Source organism: Pseudophryne corroboree, unplaced genomic scaffold (assembly GCF_028390025.1).
Source record: "Pseudophryne corroboree isolate aPseCor3 unplaced genomic scaffold, aPseCor3.hap2 scaffold_121, whole genome shotgun sequence".
NCBI lineage: Eukaryota > Metazoa > Chordata > Amphibia > Anura > Myobatrachidae > Pseudophryne > Pseudophryne corroboree.
Genome location: NW_026967835.1, coordinates 514,356 through 538,213, shown reverse-complemented (window position 1 = coordinate 538,213; position 23,858 = coordinate 514,356). Strand labels below are relative to the sequence as shown.

General features: G+C 49.5%; 30 non-coding genes and 2 pseudogenes across 30 annotated transcripts; 13 read left to right on the top strand and 19 right to left on the bottom strand.

Annotated features, from left to right (window-relative positions):
* Window positions 1-255: 255 nt before the first annotated feature.
* Window positions 256-419, top strand: LOC134992345 (U1 spliceosomal RNA). The gene has a single exon (XR_010196521.1). It is a non-coding gene; the product is annotated as a U1 spliceosomal RNA (small nuclear RNA).
* A 2,719-nt stretch (window positions 420-3,138) lies between these two features.
* Window positions 3,139-3,302, top strand: LOC134992508 (U1 spliceosomal RNA). Its single transcript, XR_010196667.1, has one exon. It is a non-coding gene; the product is annotated as a U1 spliceosomal RNA (small nuclear RNA).
* A 152-nt stretch (window positions 3,303-3,454) lies between these two features.
* On the top strand, window positions 3,455-3,617 carry LOC134992361 (U1 spliceosomal RNA). The gene has a single exon (XR_010196533.1). It is a non-coding gene; the product is annotated as a U1 spliceosomal RNA (small nuclear RNA).
* A 674-nt stretch (window positions 3,618-4,291) lies between these two features.
* On the top strand, window positions 4,292-4,455 carry LOC134992230 (U1 spliceosomal RNA). Its single transcript, XR_010196415.1, has one exon. It is a non-coding gene; the product is annotated as a U1 spliceosomal RNA (small nuclear RNA).
* A 152-nt stretch (window positions 4,456-4,607) lies between these two features.
* On the top strand, window positions 4,608-4,770 carry LOC134992431 (U1 spliceosomal RNA). Its single transcript, XR_010196603.1, has one exon. It is a non-coding gene; the product is annotated as a U1 spliceosomal RNA (small nuclear RNA).
* Window positions 4,771-5,444: 674 nt separating this feature from the next.
* LOC134992497 (U1 spliceosomal RNA) lies at window positions 5,445-5,608 on the top strand. The gene has a single exon (XR_010196656.1). It is a non-coding gene; the product is annotated as a U1 spliceosomal RNA (small nuclear RNA).
* Window positions 5,609-5,760: 152 nt separating this feature from the next.
* LOC134992389 (U1 spliceosomal RNA) lies at window positions 5,761-5,923 on the top strand. The gene has a single exon (XR_010196562.1). It is a non-coding gene; the product is annotated as a U1 spliceosomal RNA (small nuclear RNA).
* A 674-nt stretch (window positions 5,924-6,597) lies between these two features.
* Window positions 6,598-6,761, top strand: LOC134992328 (U1 spliceosomal RNA). The gene has a single exon (XR_010196507.1). It is a non-coding gene; the product is annotated as a U1 spliceosomal RNA (small nuclear RNA).
* A 152-nt stretch (window positions 6,762-6,913) lies between these two features.
* On the top strand, window positions 6,914-7,065 carry LOC134991927 (U1 spliceosomal RNA; annotated as a pseudogene).
* A 685-nt stretch (window positions 7,066-7,750) lies between these two features.
* LOC134992198 (U1 spliceosomal RNA) lies at window positions 7,751-7,914 on the top strand. Its single transcript, XR_010196384.1, has one exon. It is a non-coding gene; the product is annotated as a U1 spliceosomal RNA (small nuclear RNA).
* A 152-nt stretch (window positions 7,915-8,066) lies between these two features.
* Window positions 8,067-8,229, top strand: LOC134992416 (U1 spliceosomal RNA). Its single transcript, XR_010196588.1, has one exon. It is a non-coding gene; the product is annotated as a U1 spliceosomal RNA (small nuclear RNA).
* A 674-nt stretch (window positions 8,230-8,903) lies between these two features.
* LOC134992279 (U1 spliceosomal RNA) lies at window positions 8,904-9,067 on the top strand. Its single transcript, XR_010196461.1, has one exon. It is a non-coding gene; the product is annotated as a U1 spliceosomal RNA (small nuclear RNA).
* A 152-nt stretch (window positions 9,068-9,219) lies between these two features.
* On the top strand, window positions 9,220-9,382 carry LOC134992388 (U1 spliceosomal RNA). Its single transcript, XR_010196561.1, has one exon. It is a non-coding gene; the product is annotated as a U1 spliceosomal RNA (small nuclear RNA).
* Window positions 9,383-10,210: 828 nt separating this feature from the next.
* LOC134992480 (U1 spliceosomal RNA) lies at window positions 10,211-10,373 on the bottom strand. Its single transcript, XR_010196640.1, has one exon. It is a non-coding gene; the product is annotated as a U1 spliceosomal RNA (small nuclear RNA).
* A 152-nt stretch (window positions 10,374-10,525) lies between these two features.
* Window positions 10,526-10,689, bottom strand: LOC134992276 (U1 spliceosomal RNA). The gene has a single exon (XR_010196458.1). It is a non-coding gene; the product is annotated as a U1 spliceosomal RNA (small nuclear RNA).
* A 674-nt stretch (window positions 10,690-11,363) lies between these two features.
* LOC134992443 (U1 spliceosomal RNA) lies at window positions 11,364-11,526 on the bottom strand. Its single transcript, XR_010196614.1, has one exon. It is a non-coding gene; the product is annotated as a U1 spliceosomal RNA (small nuclear RNA).
* Window positions 11,527-11,678: 152 nt separating this feature from the next.
* On the bottom strand, window positions 11,679-11,842 carry LOC134992293 (U1 spliceosomal RNA). Its single transcript, XR_010196474.1, has one exon. It is a non-coding gene; the product is annotated as a U1 spliceosomal RNA (small nuclear RNA).
* Window positions 11,843-12,516: 674 nt separating this feature from the next.
* LOC134992463 (U1 spliceosomal RNA) lies at window positions 12,517-12,679 on the bottom strand. Its single transcript, XR_010196625.1, has one exon. It is a non-coding gene; the product is annotated as a U1 spliceosomal RNA (small nuclear RNA).
* Window positions 12,680-12,831: 152 nt separating this feature from the next.
* LOC134992266 (U1 spliceosomal RNA) lies at window positions 12,832-12,995 on the bottom strand. Its single transcript, XR_010196449.1, has one exon. It is a non-coding gene; the product is annotated as a U1 spliceosomal RNA (small nuclear RNA).
* Window positions 12,996-13,669: 674 nt separating this feature from the next.
* Window positions 13,670-13,832, bottom strand: LOC134992461 (U1 spliceosomal RNA). The gene has a single exon (XR_010196623.1). It is a non-coding gene; the product is annotated as a U1 spliceosomal RNA (small nuclear RNA).
* A 152-nt stretch (window positions 13,833-13,984) lies between these two features.
* Window positions 13,985-14,148, bottom strand: LOC134992265 (U1 spliceosomal RNA). The gene has a single exon (XR_010196448.1). It is a non-coding gene; the product is annotated as a U1 spliceosomal RNA (small nuclear RNA).
* A 674-nt stretch (window positions 14,149-14,822) lies between these two features.
* On the bottom strand, window positions 14,823-14,985 carry LOC134992387 (U1 spliceosomal RNA). The gene has a single exon (XR_010196560.1). It is a non-coding gene; the product is annotated as a U1 spliceosomal RNA (small nuclear RNA).
* A 153-nt stretch (window positions 14,986-15,138) lies between these two features.
* LOC134992117 (U1 spliceosomal RNA) lies at window positions 15,139-15,300 on the bottom strand. Its single transcript, XR_010196308.1, has one exon. It is a non-coding gene; the product is annotated as a U1 spliceosomal RNA (small nuclear RNA).
* Window positions 15,301-15,972: 672 nt separating this feature from the next.
* On the bottom strand, window positions 15,973-16,135 carry LOC134992409 (U1 spliceosomal RNA). Its single transcript, XR_010196582.1, has one exon. It is a non-coding gene; the product is annotated as a U1 spliceosomal RNA (small nuclear RNA).
* A 152-nt stretch (window positions 16,136-16,287) lies between these two features.
* On the bottom strand, window positions 16,288-16,452 carry LOC134992425 (U1 spliceosomal RNA). Its single transcript, XR_010196597.1, has one exon. It is a non-coding gene; the product is annotated as a U1 spliceosomal RNA (small nuclear RNA).
* A 671-nt stretch (window positions 16,453-17,123) lies between these two features.
* Window positions 17,124-17,286, bottom strand: LOC134991894 (U1 spliceosomal RNA). The gene has a single exon (XR_010196114.1). It is a non-coding gene; the product is annotated as a U1 spliceosomal RNA (small nuclear RNA).
* Window positions 17,287-17,438: 152 nt separating this feature from the next.
* Window positions 17,439-17,602, bottom strand: LOC134992107 (U1 spliceosomal RNA). The gene has a single exon (XR_010196299.1). It is a non-coding gene; the product is annotated as a U1 spliceosomal RNA (small nuclear RNA).
* A 972-nt stretch (window positions 17,603-18,574) lies between these two features.
* Window positions 18,575-18,738, bottom strand: LOC134992110 (U1 spliceosomal RNA). Its single transcript, XR_010196302.1, has one exon. It is a non-coding gene; the product is annotated as a U1 spliceosomal RNA (small nuclear RNA).
* A 674-nt stretch (window positions 18,739-19,412) lies between these two features.
* On the bottom strand, window positions 19,413-19,575 carry LOC134991913 (U1 spliceosomal RNA). Its single transcript, XR_010196131.1, has one exon. It is a non-coding gene; the product is annotated as a U1 spliceosomal RNA (small nuclear RNA).
* A 152-nt stretch (window positions 19,576-19,727) lies between these two features.
* LOC134992251 (U1 spliceosomal RNA) lies at window positions 19,728-19,891 on the bottom strand. Its single transcript, XR_010196435.1, has one exon. It is a non-coding gene; the product is annotated as a U1 spliceosomal RNA (small nuclear RNA).
* A 692-nt stretch (window positions 19,892-20,583) lies between these two features.
* LOC134992354 (U1 spliceosomal RNA) lies at window positions 20,584-20,725 on the bottom strand (annotated as a pseudogene).
* A 152-nt stretch (window positions 20,726-20,877) lies between these two features.
* LOC134992332 (U1 spliceosomal RNA) lies at window positions 20,878-21,041 on the bottom strand. Its single transcript, XR_010196511.1, has one exon. It is a non-coding gene; the product is annotated as a U1 spliceosomal RNA (small nuclear RNA).
* Window positions 21,042-23,858: the final 2,817 nt, after the last annotated feature.

Below are 23,858 nucleotides of genomic sequence, written 5' to 3'. Positions count from 1 at the left end.
ACATCACCATATGCAAATCCATCTGCTGCAGGCCTTCCCCCAGGAATGCTTGCACTAGTAGTTGCATTTGGTTTGTTTTTTGGGGGTGCTTCAGTATTAGGCAGCCTTCTGCCCTCCCATGTTCATCTGAAAATATGTGTTCTCCCTGCAGTTGTTGTCCCCAGATGAGAGTTCCCTTGTGCTGCCTCAGTTGAATCTCCTTTACTTGACAGAGATGTGCCTGAGCAGCGGCCCTCCCCAGCCCTATCCCAAATCATACTTATTTTGCATAGGAGATACCATGGTCATGAAGATTGTTCTCCCAGGGTGAGGTTCATTCATTGCATTCTGGGTATGCTGACCCCTGTGATTTCCCCAAATGTGGGAAACTCGACTGCATTATTTGTGGTAGTGGGGGACTGTGTTTGTGCTTTCCTCTGGTCAGCTCTGGTAAAAGTCAGATTTCTTTGTCTCAGATCTTCCTCTAGCCTTGTTCTTCTTTCGAGAGTTCCCTTGTGCTGCCTCAGTTGGATCTCCTTCACTTGACAGGGGGTGCCCGAGCAGCAATCCTCCACAGCTCTAGCCCAACTCCTACTTACCTGCCAGGTGAGATACTATGATCTTCACTGTTAGGGCAATCAGGATGTGGAATTCCCTGCCAGGGAAGGTGGTAATGGCGGACTCTGTAATTGGATTTAAAAATGGAATGGATACATTTCTGAATGAAAAAGCTATCCAAGGTTATAATACTTAAAATATCAACATGGTTAATCCGGGGGTAACATGAGTTATAGTAGCTAACTAGTCATAAAACATTATTCAGCAAGTATGTAGAATCATCACAACTTAAAACAGGTTGAACACGATGGGCAATTTGCCTCTATTCAACCTCAAAAACTATGTTACTATATGTTACTATATTACTATGTTACTGTAGTATACAGAACACCACAATGTAATGAGCAGTGATAGTGAGCACTGATGAGGATACTAAAACTGACACTGAGCAGCAAGATGCAGCACTGGACTATTAGTAATGTACTGTAGTATGCTGAGCACCACAATGCAGCACAAGACAATGAGCAGTGATACTGAGCACTGATGAGGATACTACTGAGAACTGACACTGAGCAGGAGAGACACACTACTAGTATTACTGAGCAGCAATAAGTAACCACTGATACTGAGCACTGATATGGAGATTTCCACTGAGAGAACATAGCCACGTCCTCTCCGCTCTCTCTTCAATGCACGAGTAAAAATGGCGGCAACGCGCAGCTCTTTATATGGAATCCGAATCTCGCGAGAATCCGACAGCGGGATGATGACATTTTCCCTTGTTCAGGTTTTCCGAGTCAGGCGGGAACAACCGAGCCTGCCTCGGACCAGTGTAAACCACGTGGAGTTCGTCGGGAATTCGGTTCTCGGAGAACCGAACCCGCTCCTCTATATATACTATATTACTATGTTACTGTAGTATACAGAACACCACAATGCAATGAGCAGTGATAGTGAGCACTGATGAGGATACTAGAACTGACACTGAGCAGCAAGATGCAGCACTGGACTATTAGTAATGTACTGTAGTATGCTGAGCACCACAATGCAGCACAAGACAATGAGCAGTGATACTGAGCACTGATGAGGATACTACTGAGAACTGACACTGAGCAGGAGAGACACACTACTAGTATTACTGAGCAGCAATAAGTAACCACTGATACTGAGCACTGATATTGAGATTTCCACTGAGAGAACATAGCCACGTCCTCTCCGCTCTCTCTTCAATGCACGAGTAAAAATGGCAGCAACGCGCAGCTCTTTATATGGAATCCGAATCTCGCGAGAATCCGACAGCGGGATGATGACATTTTCCCTTGTTCAGGTTTTCCGAGTCAGGCGGGAACAACCGAGCCTGCCTCGGACCAGTGTTAACCACGTGGAGTTCGTGGGGAATTCGGTTCTCGGAGAACCGAACCCGCTCCTCTCTACCTTATACCCATCAATTTTTTTATTTTCAGTCTAAGCCCCTGCAGTTTTCTGTAAGCATCTGCTTCGCTATGATGATCAACAAGTCACAAGGGCAAACACTCAGGGCTTGAGGCGTAGATCTTAGGACCAGCTGCTACAAGCATGGCAGAGGTGTCACTATCACTGGTGAGACCCAGAGAGGTGGCGAGGGAGATTGTAATGCAGTGCGCGCAGATAAACAGCGCAATGGTAAAAAGGAGGCATGGTTTCATAGGTAGGGGCGTGGCCTGGTGGCCTGAATCTACATTTTGTTGCTCCGGGAGTCCCGGGGGTTGGGGGCTGCACCCGGGGACTAGTGTGTGAGCGGTGCTGGCTCCTGCACAGTGACAGGGCATGGCCACCCAGCATGACGCCTCCCTTCTTGACCATGCTGTAATTGCAGTCGCACTGCAGTTCAGCGTGATCATAAAAAATGGTGTAGGCTCCTGCTGGTGCAGACTGTAGAGAAAAGCTGCTGTGACCACGCCCCCTGTGTCTCCTCCGTTGCAGACCCCATTTTGAAGCCTTGCCCCCGGACTAAGAGAAAAGAATGCCCTTGCGCACTATCCTGACTTCTCCTCCCGTCTGCTTAATTTGTGCCTTCCAACGCACAATGCGAACAACAGGTGGTGCTGCAGGGCCCACACTCTTTTACTTGCCTTACAGAACAGCTCTGGAGCTGTTACAGTGCCCAGCTGCTGCAAGAAATCAGCTTGAATGCTTCAGGGGATGGGGCATGGCCAACATGAGCCCCACACCAAAGGAGGGTGGGGGTGTTTAATGCGAACTAGGGGTCATCCAAGCACTGCAAAAGGCCGCCATGCCCTGCATGCCCCTTTTCTCTTTTCATATGCAGATGAGGGTTCCAGTCAACTTTGGCCCACTGCTTGGATAACATCACCATATGCAAATCCGTCTGCTGCAGACCTTCCCCCAAGAGTGCTTGTACTAGTTGTTGCATATGGTTTGATATTTGATGGTGCTTCAGTATTAGGCAGCCTTCCGCCCTCCCATGTTCATCTGAAAAGATGTGGTCTCCCTGCAGTTGTTGTCCCCAGATGAGAGTTCCCTTGTGCTGCCTCAGTTGAATCTCCTTTACTTGACAGAGATGTGCCTGAGCAGCGGCCCTCACCAGCCCTATCCCAAATCATACTTATTTTGCATAGGAGATACCATGGTCATGAAGATTGTTCTCCCAGGGTGAGGTTCATTCATTGCATTCTGGGTATGCTGACCCCTGTGATTTTCCCAAATGTGGGAAACTCGACTGCATTATTTGTGGTAGTGGGGGACTGTGTTTGTGCTTTCCTCTGGTCAGCTCTGGTAAAAGTCAGATTTCTTTGTCTCAGATCTTCCTCTAGCCTTGTTCTTCTTTCGAGAGTTCCCTGGTGCTGCCTCAGTTGGATCTCCTTCACTTCACAGGGGGGAACCCGAGCAGCGACCCTCCCCAGCTCTAGCCCAACTCCTACTTACCTGCCAGGTGAGATACTATGATCATGAAGGTGTTTCTCCCAGGGCAAGGCTCACCCATTGCACTCTGGGTGTGCTGCCCCTGCGATTTCCCCAAAAGTGGGAAACTTGACTGCATAATTTGTGTTTCCCCTGGTCGGCTCTCGTATAATTCAGATCTCTTTGTCTCAGGTCTCTCTCCAGCCTAGTTTGCTGTCTGTTTCCACTTCTCTTTTCTTCAGCCGCTCCCTTCTATACCCTTGTGCACTATCCTGACTTCTCCTCCAGTCTGCTTACTTTGTGCCTTCCAATGCACAATGCAAACTACAGGAAGTGCTGCAGGGCCCACACCCTTTTACTTGCCTTACAGAGCAGCTCTGGAGCTGTTACAGTGCCCAGCTGCTGCAAGAAATCAGCTTGAATGCTTCAGGGGATGGGGCATGGCCAACATGAGCCCCACACCAAAGGAGGGTGGAGGTGTTTAATGCGAACTAGGGGTCATCCAAGCACCGCAAAAGGCCGCCATGCCCTGCACGCCCATTTTCTCTTTTCATATGCAGATGAGGGTTGAAGCCAACTTTGACCCACTGCTTGGATGACATCACCGTATGCAAATCCGTCTTCTGCAGAACTTCCCCCAGGAATGCTTGCACTAGTTGTTGCATTTGGTTTGTTGTTTGGGGGTGCTTCAGTATTAGGCAGCCTTCTGCCCTCCCATGTTCATCTGAAAATATGTGTTCTCCCTGCAGTTGTTGTCCCCAGATGAGAGTTCCCTTGTGCTGCCTCAGTTGAATCTCCTTTACTTGACAGAGATGTGCATGAGCAGCGGCCCTCCCCAGCCCTATTCCAAATCATACTTATTTTGCATAGGAGATACCATGGTCATGAAGATTGTTCTCCCAGGTTGAGGTTCATTCATTGCATTTTGGGTATGCTGACCCCTGTGATTTCCCCAAATGTGGGAAACTTGACTGCATTATTTGTGGTAGTGGGGGACTGTGTTTGTGCTTTCCTCTGGTCAGCTCTGGTAAAAGTCAGATTTCTTTGTCTCAGATTTTCCTCTAGCCTTGTTCTTCTTTCGAGAGTTCCCTTGTGCTGCCTCAGTTGGATCTCCTTCACTTTACAGGGGGGTACCCGAGCAGCGACCCTCCCCAGCTCTAGCCCAACTCCTACTTACCTGCCAGGTGAGATACTATGATCATGAAGGTGCTTCTCCCAGGGAAAGGCTCACCCATTGCACTCTGGGTGTGCTGCCCCTGCGATTTCCCCAAATGTGGGAAACTTGACTGCATAATTTGTGTTTCCCTTGGTCGGCTCTCGTATAATTCAGATCTCTTTGTCTCAGGTCTCTCTCCAGCCTAGTTTGCTGTCTGTTTCCACTTCTCTTTTCTTCAGCCGCTCCCTTCTATACCCTTGTGCACTATCCTGACTTCTCCTCCCGTCTGCTTACTTTGTGCCTTCCAATGCACAATGCAAACTACAGGTAGTGCTTCAGGGCCCACACCCTTTTACTTGCCTTACAGAGCAGCTCTGGAGCTGTTACAGTGCCCAGCTGCTGCAAGAAATCAGCTTGAATGCTTCAGGGGATGGGGCATGGCCAACATGAGCCCCACACCAAAGGAGGGTGGGGGTGTTTAATGCGAACTAGGGGTCATCCAAGCACTGCAAAAGGCCGCCATGCCCTGCATGCCCCTTTTCTCTTTTTATATGCAGATGAGGGTTCCAGCCAACTTTGGCCCACTGCTTGGATGACATCACCGTATGCAAATCCGTCTGCTGCAGACCTTCCCCCAGGAGTGCTTGTACTAGTTGTTGCATATGGTTTGATATTTGATGGTGCTTCAGTATTAGGCAGCCTTCCGCCCTCCCATGTTCATCTGAAAAGATGTGGTCTCCCTGCAGTTGTTGTCCCCAGATGAGAGTTCCCTTGTGCTGCCTCAGTTGAATCTCCTTTGCTTGACAGAGATGTGCCTGAGCAGCGGCCCTCACCAGCCCTATCCCAAATCATACTTATTTTGCATAGGAGATACCATGGTCATGAAGATTGTTCTCCCAGGGTGAGGTTCATTCATTGCATTCTGGGTATGCTGACCCCTGTGATTTTCCCAAATGTGGGAAACTCGACTGCATTATTTGTGGTAGTGGGGGACTGTGTTTGTGCTTTCCTCTGGTCAGCTCTGGTAAAAGTCAGATTTCTTTGTCTCAGATCTTCCTCTAGCCTTGTTCTTCTTTCGAGAGTTCCCTGGTGCTGCCTCAGTTGGATCTCCTTCACTTCACAGGGGGGAACCCGAACAGCGACCCTCCCCAGCTCTAGCCCAACTCCTACTTACCTGCCAGGTGAGATACTATGATCATGAAGGTGCTTCTCCCAGGGCAAGGCTCACCCATTGCACTCTGGGTGTGCTGCCCCTGCGATTTCCCCAAATGTGGGAAACTTGACTGCATAATTTGTGTTTCCCCTGGTCGGCTCTCGTATAATTCAGATCTCTTTGTCTCAGGTCTCTCTCCAGCCTAGTTTGCTGTCTGTTTCCACTTCTCTTTTCTTCAGCCGCTCCCTTCTATACCCTTGTGCACTATCCTGACTTCTCCTCCCGTCTGCTTACTTTGTGCCTTCCAATGCACAATGCGAACTACAGGTAGTGCTGCAGGGCCCACACCCTTTTACTTGCCTTACAGAGCAGCTCTGGAGCTGTTACAGTGCCCAGCTGCTGCAAGAAATCAGCTTGAATGCTTCAGGGGCTGGGGCATAGCCAACATGAGCCCCACACCAAAGGAGGGTGGAGGTGTTTTATGCAAACTAGGGGTCAGCCAAGCGCCGCAAAAGGCCACCATGCCCTGCACGCCCCTTTTCTCTTTTCATATGCAGACGAGGGTTGAAGCCAACTTTGACCCACTGCTTGGATGACATCACCATATGCAAATCCATCTGCGGCAGGCCTTCCCCCAGGAATGCTTGCACTAGTTGTTGCATTTGGTTTGTTGTTTGGGGGTGCTTCAGTATTAGGCAGCCTTCTGCCCTCCCATGTTCATCTGAAAATATATGTTCTCCCTGCAGTTGTTGTCCCAAGATGAGAGTTCCCTTGTGCTGCCTCAGTTGAATCTCCTTTACTTGACAGAGATGTGCATGAGCAGCGGCCCTCCCCAGCCCTATTCCAAATCATACTTATTTTGCATAGGAGATACCATGGTCATGAAGATTTTTCTCCCAGGGTGAGGTTCATTCATTGCATTTTGGGTATGCTGACCCCTGTGATTTCCCCAAATGTCGGAAACTTGACTGCATTATTTGTGGTAGTGGGAGACTGTGTTTGTGCTTTCCTCTGGTCAGCTCTGGTAAAAGTCAGATTTCTTTGTCTCAGATTTTCCTTTAGCCTTGTTCTTCTTTCGAGAGTTCCCTTGTGCTGCCTCAGTTGGATCTCCTTCACTTTACAGGGGGGTACCCGAGCAGCGACCCTCCCCAGCTCTAGCCCAACTCCTACTTACCTGCCAGGTGAGATACTATGATCATGAAGGTGCTTCTCCCAGGGCAAGGCTCACCCATTGTACTCTGGGTGTGATGCTCCTGCGATTTCCCCAAATGTGGGAATCTTGACTGCATAATTTGTGTTTCCCCTGGTCGGCTCACGTATAATTCAGATCTCTTTGTCTCAGGTCTCTCTCCAGCCTAGTTTTCTGTCTGTTTCCACTTCTCTTTTCTTCAGCCGCTCCCTTCTATACCCTTGTGCACTATCCTGACTTCTCCTCCCATCTGCTTACTTTGTGCCTTCCAATGCACAATGCAAACTACAGGTAGTGCTGCAGGGCCCACACCCTTTTACTTGCCTTACAGAGCAGCTCTGGAGCTGTTACAGTGCCCAGCTGCTGCAAGAAATCAGCTTGAATGCTTCAGGGGCTGGGGCATAGCCAACATGAGCCCCACACCGAAGGAGGGTGGAGGTGTTTAATGCGAACTAGGGGTCATCCAAGCACCGCAAAAGGCCGCCATGCCCTGCACGCCCCTTTTCTCTTTTCATATGCAGATGAGGGTTGAAGCCAACTTTGACCCACTGCTTGGATGACATCACCGTATGCAAATCCATCTTCTGCAGAACTTCCCCCAGGAATGCTTGCACTAGTTGTTGCATTTGGTTTGTTGTTTGGGGGTGCTTCAGTATTAGGCAGCCTTCTGCCCTCCCATGTTCATCTGAAAATATGTGTTCTCCCTGCAGTTGTTGTCCCCAGATGAGAGTTCCCTTGTGCTGCCTCTGTTGAATCTCCTTTACTTGACAGAGATGTGCATGAGCAGCGGCCCTTCCCAGCCCTATTCCAAATCATACTTATTTTGCATAGGAGATACCATGGTCATGAAGATTGTTCTCCCAGGGTGAGGTTCATTCATTGCATTTTGGGTATGCTGACCTCTGTGATTTCCCCAAATGTGGGAAACTTGACTGCATTATTTGTGGTAGTGGGGGACTGTGTTTGTGCTTTCCTCTGGTCAGCTCTGGTAAAAGTCAGATTTCTTTGTCTCAGATTTTCCTCTAGCCTTGTTCTTCTTTCGAGAGTTCCCTTGTGCTGCCTCAGTTGGATCTCCTTCACTTTACAGGGGGGTACCCGAGCAGCGACCCTCCCCAGCTCTAGCCCAACTCCTACTTACCTGCCAGGTGAGATACTATGATCATGAAGGTGCTTCTCCCAGGGCAAGGCTCACCCATTGCACTCTGGGTGTGCTGCTCCTGCGATTTCCCCAAATGTGGGAAACTTGACTGCATAATTTGTGTTTCCCCTGGTCGGCTCTCGTATAATTCAGATCTCTTTGTCTCAGGTCTCTCTCCAGCCTAGTTTGCTGTCTGTTTCCACTTCTCTTTTCTTGAGCCGCTCCCTTCTATGCCCTTGCGCACTATCCTGACTTCTCCTCCTGTCTGCTTACTTTGTGCCTTCCAACGCACAATGCGAACTACAGGTAGTGCTGCAGGGCCCACACCCTTTTACTTGCCTTACAGAGCAGCTCTGGAGCTGTTACAGTGCCCAGCTGCTGCAAGAATTCAGCTTGAATGCTTCAGGGGCTGGGGCATAGCCAACATGAGCCCCACACCAAAGGAGGGTGGAGGTGTTTAATGCAAACTAGGGGTCAGCCAAGTGCCGCAAAAGGCCACCATGCCCTGCACGCCCCTTTTCTCTTTTCATATGCAGACGAGGGTTGAAGCCAACTTTGACCAACTGCTTGGATGACATCACCATATGCAAATCCATCTGCGGCAGGCCTTCCCCCAGGAATGCTTGCACTAGTTGTTGCATTTGGTTTGTTGTTTGGGGGTGCTTCAGTATTAGGCAGCCTTCTGCCCTCCCATGTTCATCTGAAAATATATGTTCTCCCTGCAGTTGTTGTCCCAAGATGAGAGTTCCCTTGTGCTGCCTCAGTTGAATCTCCTTTACTTGACAGAGATGTGCATGAGCAGCGGCCCTCCCCAGCCCTCTTCCAAATCATACTTATTTTGCATAGGAGATACCATGGTCATGAAGATTTTTCTCCCAGGGTGAGGTTCATTCATTGCATTTTGGGTATGCTGACCCCTGTGATTTCCCCAAATGTGGGAAACTCGACTGCATTATTTGTGGTAGTGGGAGGCTGTGTTTGTGATTTCTTCTGGTCAGCTCTGGTAAAAGTCAGATTTCTTTGTTTCAGATTTTCCTTTAGCCTTGTTCTTCTTTCGAGAGTTCCCTTGTGCTGCCTCAGTTGGATCTCCTTCACTTAACAGGGGGGTGCCCGAGCAGCGACCCTCCCTAGCTCTAGCCCAACTCCTACTTACCTGCCAGGTGAGATACTATGATCATGAAGGTGCTTCTCCCAGGGCAAGGCTCACCCATTGCACTCTGGGTGTGCTGCCCCTGCGATTTCCCCAAATGTGGGAAACTTGACTGCATAATTTGTGTTTCCCCTGGTCGGCTCTCGTATAATTCAGATCTCTTTGTCTCAGATCTCTCTCCAGCCTAGTTTGCTGTCTGTTTCCACTTCTCTTTTCTTCAGCCGCTCCCTTCTATACCCTTGTGCACTATCCTGACTTCTCCTCCCGTCTGCTTACTTTGTGCCTTCCAATGCACAATGCAAACTACAGGTAGTGCTGCAGGGCCCACACCCTTTTACTTGCCTTACAGAGCGTCTCTGGAGCTGTTACAGTGCCCAGCTGCTGCAAGAAATCTGCTTGAATGCTTCAGGGGATGGGACAGGGCCAACATGAGCCCCACACCAAAGGAGGGTGGAGCAGAAGGCTGCCTAATACTGAAGCACCCCCAAACAACAAACCAAATGCAACAACTAGTGCAAGCATTCCTGGGGGAAGGCCTGCCGCAGATGGATTTGCATATGGTGATGTCATCCAAGCAGTGGGTCAAAGGTGGCTTCAACCCTCGTCTGCATATAAAAACAGAAAAGGGGCGTGCAGGGCATGGTGGCCTTTTGCGGCGCTTGACTGACCCCTAGTTTGCATTAAACACCTCCACCCTCCTTCGGTGTGGGGCTCATGTTGGCTATGCCCCAGCCCCTGAAGCATTCAAGCTGATTTCTTGCAGCAGCTGGCCACTGTAACAGCTCCAGAGCTGCTCTGTAAGGCAAGTAAAAGGGTGTGGGCCCTGCAGCACTACCTGTAGTTTGCATTGTGCATTGGAAGGCACAAAGTAAGCAGACGGGAGGAGAAGTCAGGATAGTGCACAAGGGTATAGAAGGGAGCGGCTGAAGAAAAGAGAAGTGGAAACAGACAGCAAACTAGGCTGGAGAGAGACCTGAGACAAAGAGATCTGAATTATACGAGAGCCAACCAGGGGAAACACAAATTATGCAGTCAAGTTTCCCACATTTGGGGAAATCGCAGGAGCAGCACACCCAGAGTACAATGGGTGAGCCTTGCCCTGGGAGAAGCACCTTCATGATCATAGTATCTCACCTGGCAGGTAAGTAGGAGTTGGGCTAGAGCTGGGGAGGGTCGCTGCTCGGGTACCCCCCTGTAAAGTGAAGGAGATCCAACTGAGGCAGCACAAGGGAACTCTCGAAAGAAGAACAAGGCTAAAGGAAAATCTGAGACAAAGAAATCTGACTTTTACCAGAGCTGACCAGAAGAAATCACAAACACAGCCTCCCACTACCACAAATAATGCAGTCAAGTTTCCCACATTTGGGGAAATCACAGGGGTCAGCATACCCAAAATGCAATGAATAAACCTCACCCTGGGAGAAAAATCTTCATGACCATGGTATCTCCTATGCAAAATAAGTATGATTTGGAATAGGGCTGGGGAGGGCCGCTGCTCATGCACATCTCTGTCAAGTAAAGGAGATTTAACTGAGGCAACACAAGGGAACTCTCATCTGGGGACAACAACTGCAGGGAGAACATATATTTTCAGATGAACATGGGAGGGCAGAAGGCTGCCTAATACTGAAGCACCCCCAAACAACAAATCAAATGCAACAACTAGTGCAAGCATTCCTGGGGGAAGGCCTGCCGCAGATGGATTTGCATATGGTGATGTCATCCAAGCAGTGGGTCAAAGTTGGCTTCAACCCTCGTCTGCATATGAAAAGAGAAAAGGGGCGTGCAGGGCATGGCGGCCTTTTGCGGTGCTTGGATGACCCCTAGTTCGCATTAAACACCTCCACCCTCTTTTGGTGTGGGGCTCATGTTGGCCATGCCCCATCCCCTGAAGCATTCAAGCAGATTTCTTGCAGCAGCTGGGCACTGTAACAGCTCCAGAGCTGCTCTGTAAGGCAAGTAAAAGGGTGTGGGCCCTGCAGCACTACCTGTAGTTTGCATTGTGCATTGGAAGGCACAAAGTAAGCAGACGGGAGGAGAAGTCAGGATAGTGCACAAGGTTATAGAAGGGAGCGGCTGAAGAAAAGAGAAGTGGAAACAGACAGCAAACTAGGCTGGAGAGAGACCTGAGACAAAGAGATCTGAATTATACGAGAGCCGACCAGGGGAAACACAAATTATGCAGTCAAGTTTCCCACATTTGGGGAAATCGCAGGGGCAGCACACCCAGAGTGCAATGGGTGAGCCTTGCCCTGGGAGAAGCACCATCATGATCATAGTATCTCACCTGGCAGGTAAGTAGGAGTTGGGCTAGAGCTGGGGAGGGTCTCTGCTCGGGCACCCCCCTGTCAAGTGAAGGAGATCCAACTGAGGCAGCACAAGGGAACTCTCAAAAGAAGAACAAGGCTAGAGGAAGATCTGAAACAAAGAAATCTGACTTTTACCAGAGCTGACCAGAGGAAAACACAAACACAGTCCCCCACTACCACAAATAAAGCAGTCGAGTTTCCCACATTTGGGGAAATCACAGGGGTCAGCATACCCAGAATGCAATGAATGAACCTCACCCTGGGAGAATAATCTTCATGACCATGGTATGTCCTATGCAAAATAAGTATGATTTGGGATAGAGCTGGGGTGGGCCGCTGCTCAGGCACATCTCTGTCAAGTTAAGGAGATTCAACTGAGGCAGCACAAGGGAACTCTCATCTGGGGACAACAACTGCAGGGAGAACACATATTTTCAGATGAACATGGGAGGGCAGAAGGCTGCCTAATACTGAAGCACCCCCAAACAACAAACCAAATGCAACAACTAGTGCAAGCATTCCTGGGGGAAGTTCTGCAGAAGACGGATTTGCATACGGTGATGTCATCCAAGCAGTGGGTCAAAGTTGGCTTCAACCCTCATCTGCATATGAAAAGAGAAAAGGGGCGTGCAGGGCATGGCGGCTTTTTGCGGTGCTTGGATGACCCCTAGTTCGCATTAAACACCTCCACCCTCCTTTGGTGTGGGGCTCATGTTGGCCATGCCCCATCCCCTGAAGCATTCAAGCTGATTTCTTGCAGCAGCTGGGCACTGTAACAGCTCCAGAGCTGCTCTGTAAGGCAAGTAAAAGGGTGTGGGCCCTGCAGCACTACCTGTAGTTTGCATTGTGCATTGGAAGGCACAAAGTAAGCAGACGGGAGGAGAAGTCAGGATAGTGCACAAGGGTATAGAAGGGAGTGGCTGAAGAAAAGAGAAGTGGAAACAGACAGCAAACTAGGCTGGAGAGAGACGTGAGACAAAGAGATCTGAATTATACGAGAGCCGACCAGGGGAAACACAAATTATGCAGTCAAGTTTCCCACATTTGGGGAAATCGCAGGAGCAGCACACCCAGAGTACAATGGGTGAGCCTTGCCCTGGGAGAAGCACCTTCATGATCATAGTATCTCACCTGGCAGGTAAGTAGGAGTTGGGCTAGAGCTGGGGAGGGTCGCTGCTCGGGTACCCCCCTGTAAAGTGAAGGAGATCCAACTGAGGCAGCAAAAGGGAACTCTCGAAAGAAGAACAAGGCTAAAGGAAAATCTGAGACAAAGAAATCTGACTTTTACCAGAGCTGACCAGAGGAAAGCACAAACACAGTCTCCCACTACCACAAATAATGCAGTCAAGTTTCCCACATTTGGGGAAATCACAGGGGTCAGCATACCCAAAATGCAATGAATGAACCTCACCCTGGGAGAAAAATCTTCATGACCATGGTATCTCCTATGCAAAATAAGTATGATTTGGAATAGGGCTGGGGAGGGCCGCTGCTCATGCACATCTCTGTCAAGTAAAGGAGATTCAACTGAGGCAGCACAAGGGAACTCTCATCTTGGGACAACAACTGCAGGGAGAACACATATTTTCAGATGAACATGGGAGGGCAGAAGGCTGCCTAATACTGAAGCACCTCCAAACAACAAACCAAATGCAACAACTAGTGCAAGCATTCCTGGGGGAAGGCCTGCCGCAGATGGATTTGCATATGGTGATGTCATCCAAGCAGTGGGTCAAAGTTGGCTTCAACCCTCGTCTGCATATGAAAACAGAAAAGGGGCGTGCAGGGCATGGTGGCCTTTTGCGGCGCTTGTCTGACCCCTAGTTTGCATTAAACACCTCCACCCTCCTTCGGTGTGGGGCTCATGTTGGCTATGCCCCAGCCCCTGAAGCATTCAAGCTGATTTCTTGCAGCAGCTGGGCACTGTAACAGCTCCAGAGCTGCTCTGTAAGGCAAGTAAAAGGGTGTGGGCCCTGCAGCACTACCTGTAGTTTGCATTGTGCATTGGAAGGCACAAAGTAAGCAGACGGGAGGAGAAGTCAGGATAGTGCACAAGGGTATAGAAGGGAGCGGCTGAAGAAAAGAGAAGTGGAAACAGACAGCAAACTAGGCTGGAGAGAGACCTGAGACAAAGAGATCTGAATTATACGAGAGCCGACCAGGGGAAACACAAATTATGCAGTCAAGTTTCCCACATTTGGGGAAATCGCAGGAGCAGCACACCCAGAGTACAATGGGTGAGCCTTGCCCTGGGAGAAGCACCTTCATGATCATAGTATCTCACCTGGCAGGTAAGTAGGAGTTGGGCTAGAGCTGGGGAGGGTCGCTGCTCGGGTACCCCCCTGTAAAGTGAAGGAGATCCAACTGAGGCAGCACAAGGGAACTCTCGGAAGAAGAACAAGGCTAAAGGAAAATCTGAGACAAAGAAATCTGACTTTTACCAGAGCTGACCAGAGGAAAGCACAAACACAGTCTCCCACTACCACAAATAATGCAGTCAAGTTTCCCACATTTGGGGAAATCACAGGGGTCAGCATACCCAAAATGCAATGAATGAACCTCACCCTGGGAGAAAAATCTTCATGACCATGGTATCTCCTATGCAAAATAAGTATGATTTGGAATAGGGCTGGGGAGGGCCGCTGCTCATGCACATCTCTGTCAAGTAAAGGAGATTCAACTGAGGCAGCACAAGGGAACTCTCATCTTGGGACAACAACTGCAGGGAGAACACATATTTTCAGATGAACATGGGAGGGCAAAAGGCTGCCTAATACTGAAGCACCCCCAAACAACAAACCAAATGCAACAACTAGTGCAAGCATTCCTGGGGGAAGTTCTGCAGAAGACGGATTTGCATACGGTGATGTCATCCAAGCAGTGGGTCAAAGTTGGCTTCAACCCTCATCTGCATATGAAAAGAGAAAAGGGGCGTGCAGGGCATGGCGGCCTTTTGCGGTGCTTGGATGACCCCTAGTTCGCATTAAACACCTCCACCCTCCTTTGGTGTGGGGCTCATGTTGGCCATGCCCCATCCCCTGAAGCATTCAAGCTGATTTCTTGCAGCAGCTGGGCACTGTAACAGCTCCAGAGCTGCTCTGTAAGGCAAGTAAAAGGGTGTGGGCCCTGCAGCACTACCTGTAGTTTGCATTGTGCATTGGAAGGCACAAAGTAAGCAGACGGGAGGAGAAGTCAGGATAGTGCACAAGGGTATAGAAGGGAGCGGCTGAAGAAAAGAGAAGTGGAAACAGACAGCAAACTAGGCTGGAGAGAGACCTGAGACAAAGAGATCTGAATTATACGAGAGCCGACCAGGGGAAACACAAATTATGCAGTCAAGTTTCCCACATTTGGGGAAATCGCAGGGGCAGCACACCCAGAGTGCAATGGGTGAGCCTTGCCCTGGGAGAAGCACCTTCATGATCATAGTATCTCACCTGGCAGGTAAGTAGGAGTTGGGCTAGAGCTGGGGAAAGTCGCTGTTCGGGCACCCCCCTGTCAAGTGAAAGAGATCCAACTGAGGCAGCACAAGGGAACTCTCGAAAGAAGAACAAGGCTAGAGGAAGATCTGAGACAAAGAAATCTGACTTTTTCCAGAGCTGACCAGAGGAAAGCACAAACACAGTCCCCACTACCACAAATAATGCAGTCGAGTTTCCCACATTTGGGGAAATCACAGGGGTCAGCATACCCAAAATGCAATGAATGAACCTCACCCTGGGAGAACAATCTTCATGACCATGGTATCTCCTATGCAAAATAAGTATGATTTGGGATAGGGCTGGGGAGGGCCGCTGCTCATGCACATCTGTCAAGTAAAGGAGATTCAACTGAGGCAGCACAAGGAAACTCTCATCTGGGGACAACAACTGCAGGGAGAACACATATTTTCAGATGAACATGGGAGGGCAGAAGGCTGCCTAATACTGAAGCACCCCCAAACAACAAACCAAATGCAACAACTAGTACAAGCATTCCTGGGGGAAGTTCTGCAGAAGACGGAATTGCATACGGTGATGTCATCCAAGCAGTGGGCCAAAGTTGGCTGGAACCCTCATCTGCATATGAAAAGAGAAAAGGGGTATGCAGGGCATGGCGGCCTTTTGCGGCGCTTGGATGACCCTTAGTTCGCATTAAACACCTCCACCCTCCTTCGGTGTGGGGCTCATGTTGGCCATGCCCCATCCCCTGAAGCATTCAAGCTGATTTCTTGCAGCAGCTTGGCACTGTAACAGCTCCAGAGCTGTTCAGTAAGGCAAGTAAAAGGGTGTGGGCCCTGCAGCACTACCTGTAGTTTGCATTGCGCATTGGAAGGCACAAAGTAAGCAGACAGTAGGAGAAGTCAGGATAGTGCACAAGGGTATAAAAGGGTGCGGCTCAAGAAAAGAGAAGTTGAAACAGACAGCAAACTAGGCTGGAGAGAGACCTGAGACAAAGAGATCTGAATTATACGAGACCTGACCAGGGGAAACACAAATTATGCAGTCAAGTTTCCCACATTTGGGGAAATCGCAGGGGCAGCACACCCAGAGTGCAATGGGTGAGCCTTGCCCTGGGAGAAGCACCTTCATGATCATAGTATCTCACCTGGCAGGTAAGTAGGAGTTGGGCTAGAGCTGGGGAGGGTCGCTGCTCGGGCACCCCCCTGTCAAGTGAAGGAGATCCAACTGAGGCAGCACAAGGAAACTCTCGAAAGAAGAACAAGGCTAGAGGAAGATCTGAAACAAAGAAATTTGACTTTTACCAGAGCTGACCAGAGGAAAACACAAACACAGTCCCCCACTACCAACAAATAAAGCAGTCGCGTTTCCCACATTTGGGGAAATCACAGGGGTCAGCATACCCAGAATGCAATGAATGAACCTCACCCTGGGAGAGTAATCTTCATGACCATGGTATCTCCTATGCAAAATAAGTATGATTTGGGATAGGGCTGGGGAGGGCCGCTGCTCATGCACATCTCTGTCAAGTAAAGGAGATTCAACTGAGGCAGCACAAGGGAACTCTCATCTGGGGACAACAACTGCAGGGAGAACACATATTTTCAGATGAACATGGGAGGGCAGAAGGCTGCCTAATACTGAAGCACCCCCAAACAACAAACCAAATGCAACAACTAGTGCAAGCATTCCTGGGGGAAGTTCTGCAGAAGACGGATTTGCATACGGTGATGTCATCCAAGCAGTGGGTCAAAGTTGGCTTCAACCCTCATCTGCATATGAAAAGAGAAAAGGGGCGTGCAGGGCATGGCGGCCTTTTGCGGTGCTTGGATGACCCCTAGTTCGCATTAAACACCCCCACCCTCCTTTGGTGTGGGGCTCATGTTGGCCATGCCCCATCCCCTGAAGCATTCAAGCTGATTTATTGCAGCAGCTGGGCACTGTAACAGCTCCAGAGCTGCTCTGAACGGCAAGTAAAAGGGTGTGGGCCCTGCAGCACTACCTGTAGTTTGCATTGTGCATTGGAAGGCACAAAGTAAGCAGACGGGAGAAGTCAGGATAGTGCGCAAGGGCATAGAAGGGAGCGGCTCAAGAAAAGAGAAGTTGAAACAGACAGCAAACTAGGCTGGAGAGAGACCTGAGACAAAGAGATCTGAATTATACGAGAGACGACCAGGGGAAACACAAACTATGCAGTCAAGTTTCCCACATTTGGGGAAATCGCAGGAGCAGCACACCCAGAGTGCAATGGGTGAGCCTTGCCCTGGGAGAAGCACCTTCCTGATTATAGTATCTCACCTGGCAGGTAAGTAGGAGTTGGGCTAGAGCTTGGGAGGGTCGCTGCTCGGGCACCCCCCTGTCAAGTGAAGGAGATCCAACTGAGGCAGCACAAGGAAACTCTCGAAAGAAGAACAAGGCTAGAGGAAGATCTGAGACAAAGAAATCTGACTTTTACCAGAGCTGACCAGAGGAAAGCACAAACACAGTCCCCCACTACCACAAATAATGCAGTCGAGTTTCCCAAATTTGGGAAAATCACAGGGGTCAGCATACCCAGAATGCAATGAATGAACCTCACCCTGGGAGAACAATCTTCATGACCATGGTATCTCCTATGCAAAATAAGTATGATTTGGGATAGGGCTGGGGAGGGCCGCTGCTCAGGCACATCTCTGTCAAGTAAAGGAGATTCAACTGAGGCAGCACAAGGGAACTCTCATCTGGGGACAACAACTGCAGGGAGAACACATATTTTCAGATGAACATGGGAGGGCAGAAGGCTGCCTAATACTGAAGCACCCCCAAACAACAAACCAAACGCAACAACTAGTGCAAGCATTCCTGGGGGAAGGCCTGCAGCAGATGGATTTGCATACGGTGATGTCATCCAAGCAGTGGGTCAAAGTTGGCTTCAACCCTCGTCTGCATATGAAAAGAGAAAAGGGGCGTGCAGGGCATGGCGGCCTTTTGCGGCGCTTGGATGACCCCTAGTTCGCATTAAACACCTCCACCCTCCTTCGGTGTGGGGCTCATGTTGGCTATGCCCCAGCCCCTGAAGCATTCAAGCTGATTTCTTGCAGCAGCTGGGCACTGTAACAGCTCCAGAGCTGCTCTGTACGGCAAGTAAAAGGGTGTGGGCCCTGCAGCACTACCTGTAGTTTGCATTGTGCATTGGAAGGCACAAAGTAAGCAGACAGGAGGAGAAGTCAGGATAGTGCACAAGGGTATAAAAGGGAGGGGCTCATGAAAAAAGAAGTGGAAACAGACAGCAAACTAGGCTGGAGAGAGACCTGAGACAAAGAGATCTGAATTATACGAGAGCCGACCAGGGGAAACACAAATTATGCAGTCAAGCTTCCCACATTTGGGGAAATCAGAGTGCAATGGGTGAGCCTTGCCCTGGGAGAAGCACCTTCATGATCATAGTATCTCACCTGGCAGGTAAGTAGGAGTTGGGCTAGAGCTGGGGAGGGTCGCTGCTCGGGCACCCCCCTGTCAAGTGAAAGAGATCCAACTGAGGCAGCACAAGGGAACTCTCGAAAGAAGAACAAGGCTAGAGGAAGATCTGAGACAAATAAATCTGACTTTTACCAGAGCTGACCAGAGGAAAGCACAAACACAGTCCCCCACTACCACAAATAATGCAGTCGAGTTTCCCACATTTGGGGAAATCACAGGGGTCAGCATACCCAGAATACAATGAATGAACCTCACCCTGGGAGAACAATCTTCATGACCATGGTATCTCCTATGCAAAATAAGTATGATTTGGGATAGGGCTGGGGAGGGCCGCTGCTCAGGCACATCTATGTCAAGTAAAGGAGATTCAACTGAGGCAGCACAAGGGAACTCTCATCTGGGGACAACAACTGCAGGGAGAACACATATTTTCAGATGAACATGGGAGGGCAGAAGGCTGCCTAATACTGAAGCACCCCCAAACAACAAACCAAATGCAACAACTAGTGCAAGCATTCCTGGGGGAAGGCCTGCAGCAGATGGATTTGCATACGGTGATGTCATCCAAGCAGTGGGTCAAAGTTGGCTTCAACCCTCGTCTGCATATGAAAAGAGAAAAGGGGCGTGCAGGGCATGGCGGCCTTTTGCGGCGCTTGGATGACCCCTAGTTCACATTAAACACCTCCACCCTCCTTCGGTGTGGGGCTCATGTTGGCTATGCCCCAGCCCCTGAAGCATTCAAGCTGATTTCTTGCAGCAGCTGGGCACTGTAACAGCTCCAGAGCTGCTCTGTACGGCAAGTAAAAGGGTGTGGGCCCTGCAGCACTACCTGTAGTTTGCATTGTGCATTGGAAGGCACAAAGTAAGCAGACAGGAGGAGAAGTCAGGATAGTGCACAAGGGTATAAAAGGGAGGGGCTCATGAAAAAAGAAGTGGAAACAGACAGCAAACTAGGCTGGAGAGAGACCTGAGACAAAGAGATCTGAATTATACGAGAGCTGACCAGGGGAAACACAAATTATGCAGTCAAGCTTCCCACATTTGGGGAAATCGCAGGGGCACCACACCCAGAGTGCAATGGGTGAGCCTTGCCCTGGGAGAAGCACCTTCATGATCAAAGTATCTCACCTGGCAGGTAAGTAGGAGTTGGGCTAGAGCTGGGGAGGGTCGCTGCTCTGGCACCCCCCTGTCAAGTGAAAGAGATCCAACTGAGGCAGCACAAGGGAACTCTCGAAAGAAGAACAAGGCTAGAGGAAGATCTGAGACAAATAAATCTGACTTTTACCAGAGCTGTCCAGAGGAAAGCACAAACACAGTCCCCCACTACCACAAATAATGCAGTCGTGTTTCCCACATTTGGGGAAATCACAGGGGTCAGCATACCCAGAATGCAATGAATGAACCTCACCCTGGGAGAACAATCTTCATGACCATGGTATCGCCTATGCAAAATAAGTATGATTTGGGATAGGGCTGGGGAGGGCCGCTGCTCAGGCACATCTCTGTCAAGTAAAGGAGATTCAACTGAGGCAGCACAAGGGAACTCTCATCTGGGGACAACAACTGCAGGGAGAACACATATTTCCAGATAAACATGGGAGGGCAGAAGGCTGCCTAATACTGAAGCACCCCCAAACAACAAACCAAATGCAACAACTAGTACAAGCATTCCTGGGGGAAGGCCAGCAGCAGATGGATTTGCATATGGTGATGTCATCCAAGCAGTGGGTCAAAGTTGGCTTCAACCCTCGTCTGCATATGAAAAGAGAAAAGGGGCGTGCAGGGCATGGCGGCCTTTTGCGGCGCTTGGATGACCCCTAGTTCGCATTAAACACCTCCACCCTCCTTCGGTGTGGGGCTCATGTTGGCTATGCCCCAGCCCCTGAAGCATTCAAGCTGATTTCTTGCAGCAGCTGGGCACTGTAACAGCTCCAGAGCTGCTCTGAACGGCAAGTAAAAGGGTGTGGGCCCTGCAGCACTACCTGTAGTTTGCATTGTGCATTGGAAGGCACAAAGTAAGCAGACGGGAGAAGTCAGGATAGTGCGCAAGGGCATAGAAGGGAGCGGCTCAAGAAAAGAGAAGTTGAAACAGACAGCAAACTAGGCTGGAGAGAGACCTGAGACAAAGAGATCTGAATTATATGAGAGCCGACCAGGGGAAACACAAATTATGCAGTCAAGTTTCCCACATTTGGGGAAATCGCAGGAGCAGCACACCCAGAGTGCAATGGGTGAGCCTTGCCCTGGGAGAAGCACCTACATGATCATAGTATCTCACCTGCCAGGTAAGTAGAAGTTGGGCTAGAGCTGGGGAGGGTCGCTGCTCGGGTACCCCCCTGTCAAGTGAAGGAGATCCAACTGAGGCAGCACAAGGGAACTCTCGAAAGAAGAACAAGGCTAGAGGAAGATCTGAGACAAATAAATCTGACTTTTACCAGAGCTGACCAGAGGAAAGCACAAACACAGTCCCCCACTACCACAAATAATGCAGTCGAGTTTCCCACATTTGGGGAAATCACAGGGGTCAGCATACCCAGAATGCAATGAATGAACCTCACCCTGGGAGAACAATCTTCATGACCATGGTATCTCCTATGCAAAATAAGTATGATTTGGGATAGGGCTGGGGAGGGCCGCTGCTCAGGCACATCTCTGTCAAGTAAAGGAGATTCAACTGAGGCAGCACAAGGGAACTCTCATCTGGGGACAACAACTGCAGGGAGAACACAAATTTTCAGATGAACATGGGAGGGCAGAAGGCTGCCTAATAATGAAGCACCCCCAAACAACAAACCAAATGCAACAACTAGTGCAAGCATTCCTGGGGGAAGGCCTGCAGCAGATGGATTTGCATACGGTGATGTCATCCAAGCAGTGGGTCAAAGTTGGCTTCAACCCTCGTCTGCATATGAAAAGAGAAAAGGGGCGTGCAGGGCATGGCGGCCTTTTGCGGCGCTTGGATGACCCCTAGTTCGCATTAAACACCTCCACCCTCCTTCGGTGTGGGGCTCATGTTGGCTATGCCCCAGCCCCTGAAGCATTCAAGCTGATTTCTTGCAGCAGCTGGGCACTGTAACAGCTCCAGAGCTGCTCTGTACGGCAAGTAAAAGGGTGTGGGCCCTGCAGCACTACCTGTAGTTTGCATTGTGCATTGGAAGGCACAAAGTAAGCAGGCAAGGTCCAGAGAACAGTTAGAGGTCGGAGTAGCACTATCTCAAGTAGTACTACGACAGCACGGATGGATTCTAAATATTCCAAAATCGCAGCTGATTCCGACGACACGTCTGCTGTTCCTAGGGATGATTCTGGACACAGTACAGAAAAAGGTGTTTCTCCCGGAGGAGAAAGCAAAGGAGTTATCCACCATAGTCAGGAACCTCCTAAGACCAGGCCAAGTGTCAGTACATCAATGCACAATGGTCCTGGGAAAGATGGTGGCTTCTTACGAAGCGATTCCATTCGGCAGATTCCACGCAAGAACTTTTCAGTGGGATCTGCTGGACAAATGGTCCGGATCGCATCTTCAAATGCATCAGCGGATAACCCTGTCTCCAAGGACAAGGGTGTCTCTCCTGTGGTGGTTACAGAGTGCTCATCTCCTAGAGGGCCGCAGATTCGGCATTCAGGATTGGGTCCTGGTGACCACGGATGCCAGCCTGAGAGGCTGGGGAGCAGTCACACAGGGAAGAAATTTCCAGGGCTTGTGGTCAAGCATGGAAACGTCACTTCACATAAATATCCTGGAACTAAGGGCCATTTACAATGCCCTAAGTCAGGCAAGACCTCTGCTTCAGGGTCAGCCGGTGTTGATCCAGTCGGACAACATCACGGCAGTCGCCCACGTAAACAGACAGGGCGGCACAAGAAGCAGGAGGGCAATGATGGAAGTGGCAAGGATTCTTCGCTGGGCGGAGAATCATGTGATAGCACTGTCAGCAGTGTTCATTCCGGGAGTGGACAACTGGGAAGCAGACTTCCTCAGCAGACACGATCTTCACCCGGGGGAGTGGGGACTTCACCCAGAAGTCTTCCACATGATTGTGAACCGTTGGGAAAAACCAAAGGGTGGACATGATGGCGTCCCGCCTCAACAAAAAACTGGACAGATATTGCGCCAGGTCAAGGGACCCTCAGGCAATAGCTGTGGACTCTCTGGTAACACCGTGGGTGTACCAGTCAGTGTATGTGTTCCCTCCTCTTCCTCTCATACCAAAAGTACTGAGAATCATAAGAAGGAGAGGAGTAAAGACTATACTCGTGGCTCCGGATTGGCCAAGAAGGACTTGGTACCCGGAAATTCAAGAGATGCTCACGGAAGACCCGTGGCCTCTACCTCTAAGAAAGGACCTGCTCCAGCAGGGACCATGTCTGTTCCAAGACTTACCACGGCTGCGTTTGACGGCATGGCGGTTGAACGCCGGATCCTGAAGGAAAAAGGCATTCCGGATGAAGTCATCCCTACCCTGATCAAAGCCAGGAAGGATGTAACCATACAACATTATCACCGTATTTGGCGTAAATATGTTGCGTGGTGCGAGGCCAGGAAGGCCCCTACAGAGGAATTTCAACTGGGTCGTTTCCCGCATTTCCTGCAAACAGGACTGTCTATGGGCTTCAAATTAGGGTCCATTAAGGTTCAAATTTCGGCCCTGTCAATATTCTTCCAAAAAGAACTGGCTTCTGTTCCTGAAGTTCAGACGTTTGTCAAGGGAGTACTGCATATACAGCCTCCTTTTGTGCCTCCAGTGGCACCTTGGGATCTCAATGTAGTTTTGGGATTCCTAAAATCACATTGGTTTGAACCACTCACCACTGTGGACTTAAAATATCTCACATGGAAAGTGGTAATGCTGTTAGCCCTGGCTTCAGCCAGGCGTGTCTCAGAATTGACCAAAACAAAAAACTGCAACAAACGAGTGCCTAATCATCAAAATAAAAAGTGAAAACCAATACGTGTTTCATAGAATTAAATAATCACAATTTTATGTTCCTGATAGTCTGCGCTTGCCGGAATACTATGTGTAGTATTGTGGTGATAGCATAGAAAAAGAACAAACGGCTGCGCTGAATATCAGGAACGAAACATGATGTACAGAGAGCCAACGTAAAAAATAACAATGTTTATTAATAAAACATATAAAAAGATTAATTGTCAAATAACCGGTGAAAAATATATACAAATATATATAAGAACAGTCACTAGACGTGAACTAGTGGTATATTGTAATGACTCAGCTTATTGGGGTGAAAAGTTCCGTGATTCACTTGTTAGATAGTTGATAAATACCAGGTGTGTTGGTAGGATCCTAATGAATAAAAAAGTCCCTCAGTTGAAATTGATATTCAATACCTTTCCAAAATGGGCTGGTAAGAGCCGAGCGTCCTCGGCTTCAATGTCCTGCAATGCCCATATACGCTGTGCAGCG